The sequence below is a fragment of the Macrobrachium rosenbergii genome, chromosome 43 (genome assembly GCF_040412425.1).
Source record: "Macrobrachium rosenbergii isolate ZJJX-2024 chromosome 43, ASM4041242v1, whole genome shotgun sequence".
In the NCBI taxonomy this organism is placed as follows: domain Eukaryota; kingdom Metazoa; phylum Arthropoda; class Malacostraca; order Decapoda; family Palaemonidae; genus Macrobrachium; species Macrobrachium rosenbergii.
In genome coordinates this window covers 18,619,282-18,624,281 of record NC_089783.1, presented here as the reverse complement: position 1 = coordinate 18,624,281, position 5,000 = coordinate 18,619,282, and the positions used below count along the sequence as shown (strand labels likewise).

General features: G+C 33.1%; 1 long non-coding RNA gene across 1 annotated transcript in view; it reads right to left on the bottom strand.

Moving 5' to 3' along the window:
* Positions 1 to 5,000, bottom strand: part of LOC136828620 (uncharacterized) — a 162,954-nt gene that overhangs the window by 142,781 nt on the left and 15,173 nt on the right. The window lies entirely within an intron of this gene.

Below are 5,000 nucleotides of genomic sequence, written 5' to 3'. Positions count from 1 at the left end.
ACACCCGATTAAGAAACACAAAGGGTCGTATTATAATCAGGTAGATGTGCTCTCCACAACTGTATAGTTCTCTACAAGTTTAAATTATTCCTGAAGTAAATTGAATTCTGTATTAATGAGTTAAGTATTTGTCAGATATTTGAACGTATAAACAGGTTAAATATACACGTACATACATACGTACAGACACATATATATATGTGTATATATATATATATATATATATATATATATATATATATATATATATATACATATACATATATATATATATATATATATATATATATATATATATATATATATATATATATATATATATATATATATATACATATATATCCCGGTCGCACAGCAATATATTACATACCAGCAGAAGATAAATGGCATCAACTAATTACCATTGTTAGGAAAGCCAATCACTGAATGAAAATTAAAGAGCCAAATAGAACGAGGAGCCAACTAGAGTCCATTAGAATGACAGGTCACAAGATGTATGGTTGCGTTATTGGAAGCAAATGGTCGAATAAAATATGGATTCCATTTAAACGCAGAGTGTGGTTCGGTTCATCCATTATGGCTATTAATGGTAGCAGAAATGGAGGTTTCATTAGTGAGATTATTAGTGCAGTGATAGGCTACTCACCCTACGGGAACTGCAATTTAGCTCGTCCTATGAGAGACATCGGACCGCACTTGTGCTTACCAGATATTTGAAAACGCAGCTTTTGCAACCGGAAAGCTATTCCTGAATCCACGACTAATTTTTTTGTGTTTTTATGCATTTCACGTACCTTTATTTTCATCAATATGAACACAAAAGGGCGGTATCTTCTATTTTGTCGTATAGAGGGAGAAAAATTTCCTTGTGAACGTTTTTAACTGCTTGGTTTTCTGCGAGAAAATAAAATAAAAAAGAAAAAGTTGGCTCGATTCTACGATCGGCATTTTCATTTACCTTAGCTTAGTTCAGGTTGCTTAGAATTTCGTTCTCTTCTCGAATTACAGAAACCACTTAAATTCTTAATTAATACTAATAATTCAATGTATAACGTTCCAGCGATGCAGCCATCCTTTATAAATACGGTTTATATTCTGTTTTCATCTCTAATTTCTTCTGCCCCTTTTGGGACGCATGTATTTCAGCTGAAGGCATCAGATGACCATATTTACTCTATAAAATTGCATGAAAAGGAGGTGGAAAGCTTAAAAAATAAATAATCGTGGATAATTCTTTGTCATTTTAATAGTCGTTTCTATCAGGTATTCAGTTTTATATTTAAAAAATAAATAATCGTGGATAATTCTGTCTCATTTTAATAGTCGTTTCTATCAGGTATTTAGTTTTATATCATCTCTATATCTGTAAACCATTTTTATCCATAATCACAGAGCTAAAACAAGGGATGGATACATAATGGTTAGGAGGGACTTGATGCTTCTCGTCTCGTCTTCAAAAATGCCACAAATGATGTCTCTCAGCAGAGTGATGACCGTATATATCAAGCTTCAAGAAAAGATAAACACATATTCGGAGCTCTAAGTTTTTGAGTTAGAAAAGTAAAAAGGAAACCAACCAAAATGTGGCCTAAAATATTTTCTCATGGTCTTTACACGACCAAACACCGGCTGCTATCTACCTGTTTTCTAAGCTCAAACCACCGCAGCGTGCTCATCATATCATTAAAGATAACTGTTTTCATTTTATGTTTTTAATAAAACCAACTTTATTGTACTTAACTAATATATCGTATTTACAATGCATTTATTGCAGATGCCTTTTACTGAAATTCTGTTAATTAGTATTGTTTGAACATTTTATGAATAAAAACTATATTTATTCACGTAGTTTTAGATTATTATGTTACTGACAACCATGTTAGCTGATATTATATGCATTTAAAAGTTACTGTTTCCTTATCGTCGAATATCTGTGAATTTAGCAATATATTTGTTTATAGTGGTTATTTTCTTACTTTAAATAAAATCAAAGGTGACATCTTGTTCCAAAAAAATTTAAATTGCAAATAGTTGCTCTCAGTACAGCAGTTTTAGTAATTAGTAATAACTCGTAGATTTAATAGATTATCCTCGCCCTTTGGGGTATCATTCCAAAACAAAATCACTTTCAGTATCATCTGATCTGGAGGAAGAATTTTGTAAGAAAAATAGGAAGATAAGGAAGCTTATTATATTAAACCGTACATAGAGAGCTTTCCATGAGAAAATAACTATCTTCAGTTCAAAAATAAAATAAGAATGGAAAGTAGGCAGGCAATTTTTTTTTTATAAAGATATGATACTTAATTACAAAAAATCTGAATAGAGCGTGCACGCAACTTTGATATGTAAAAAATGGAAACGAAAACGTTATAATGAGAAAACAGAATTTTAAATCTTACGCATACCCCTGGACTTGCAATTATTCAAAGGAATTAAAGGAATTCCTGAACTGCAGAGGCACTAAAAAAATCAAAACTAAATGCTCACGGTATTTTATATACTTCAAGATACAGTCAAAAAAAGAAACGGAACTGCGGATTTCTCTAAACTTAGTAAAGAATCGAAAAAACCAACTCCATTAATATACTCTAAAAAAAAGGTACATAAATAATGGCGTTGGTACCAGTTATATTTTACTCAATTCGGCAGCACATCAAGAGGAAAAGTTTTTTTGGTCTTATGAGAACATGTAACAGCCCTCTGACCCCCAATTTGAGTTCCATAACGTATATACGTGCCACCCATCCTTGAGGGTTTTTTCTTAGCTCGGGAAAATCTGACCTACAGCGAAAGGCTCCGTGGATATCTACTCGGGTGTTGAACAGCTCACCTGAAAACAGAGTGCTGCCGAGCGAAAAACGGTTCATATGCGCGGAGAGCCCTCATGAAAAGAGAAGGTATCAGGAAAGGTAGTGAAGCCGTGCATGATTATGGCTATATATCATTTGTTTGTTTTTAACTTGTAAAACTTCAGTCGTTCTACATTACTCTCTGTAAACGAAACTAGTATTAACTACATATACAATCGGGATATTACTAATACAAAAACAATGCTCGTTCGTATTATGAAAACAGAGTTTAAATTACAACGTCAGACGTGGAGGAAAAACTACCATTAACGGCTGCATATGTGAAATTTATCTCTGCAAGAATATAGAACAATAAAGTTTTTCTACAGATGACTATTCCCCAAAGGAATAAGCTCTCCTTTTCAGTGCATAAACGATCTTGTAGATTTATATATACATATTTTAAAGTGACAGCAAAATTCACAGATATTTACTTCACATTTTTAAAAATTTTCAGACTACTAGTATTTGAATAAGAGCATCTTTATGATAAAAAAGACAATAAACATTGGTAATATTTCATAATTCCTAGATAACAATGATATTTATTTCCTAGGAATATCATTGTACATTAGTTTCTATCAAGCCTTATCTACAGACATCCATACAATGTTACGCATGACTGAAATACTAATAAAAAAAAGGAGATCCGCTTTAGAGCGTTTGAAAGTTAAGCTTTATGAATAATCGATCATTGTTTACTGTATTAACACTAATCGGAATCTAATTTGAAATAAAAGCGCTCATCATGATCAACTCCCTTTATCCTCATGAATATTTATCATGGAGAAATAAGTGTCGCATTAAATGTGATTCTTATTTTTTATGAAAGTGATAAAGGTTTAACTGCTTATTTTCAAACTTAGCCTATCTATGAAACTCAATATCCATGAGTCCATATGACATAATCCTATTAAAACAAACAATCTAGTATATGGATCAAAGTATCCGCAAAGCGATATGGTAGATTAGAGATACTGACGGAATTAAAACATAAGCTCTTGGTTTCATCAGTAATCATTCATTGGTCGACGACAAAAAATCCCATTACCATACATATTTTCGCATAATACCCGAGCATTTGGGTGAAATATGCATTTGTACAGAGCGTAGTCTAGCGTTTTTTTTAAAGGATAAGGACAGCATAGGGATTTATAAAAACGTGGACGCCAGTGTGAAACGAGAGAGAAGGCTAAATAACAATTCCAAATTGGAAACGTTAAAAAAGTTGATGAAATCAATCAAGACGATGATGCAATTACAAGTGTGCATCAGACATCTGGAAGGGATAAGAGGTACCCGAGAAAGAGATGGGTGGAATAAAAGTTGCATTATATACAAAGAAACGTCATAACAGTAACACTGAGAAAGCAGGTGAACGATGTTACCCAGAATATGTTGCGGGCTAACTGGTTTGTATTTTAAAAGAGGAAACGTGGGATATAAAATGAACCCCTCAGAGTGAAAGAGCAATTTTAGGCTTAGATAAGGCGAGGACGAATAGATCCAATATTTGCTTTGATTTAAGTTCGTGTGAGAGGTTCTGACGTGAAAAGGGATTAATTGGATGCAGAGATATGAACCTCAATCGAACTTGTAATGAATACAGCTCTGATTTCGCAGATAATCAGGACGAGTAGTTTAGTAGGGAATTTGTTGGTTCGATAAGAAGCTTTGAGTAATGGACCAAAGGGAGTGTGGGAGCAAACACCAGAAAATAATGTGTGCGTTTATACTGCACCATTTTAGTTTCTGAACGAAATGTTTACAAAATACCAGCAAATCTATGATGGCTCATAAATGGGAATAATCTACCATCTTCCTAACATTTTAACCATTCCGTGCAAAAATGAAATGAATGCGTAAAATACTCATTATATTAAACAAACGTCAATACCGTGAATCAGCAAATCGAAGGCAATATGTTATGTAGAGATATCAGTTGGAAACAAATGAGAGGAAAAGTAATACTCATCAGTCAAACGAGTTCTTTCTTTCTGATATTTGAAATCATCCAGGGAGGCGAATTTGGACGTAAATTTAACGGGAAATGAGGCGGTGAATAAGACTTTAAAAAACAGATACCTGGGGAAAATTGTCCTGTTTGCTGATGATACTGCACAAATGGCATACACCCTAGAGAAACCT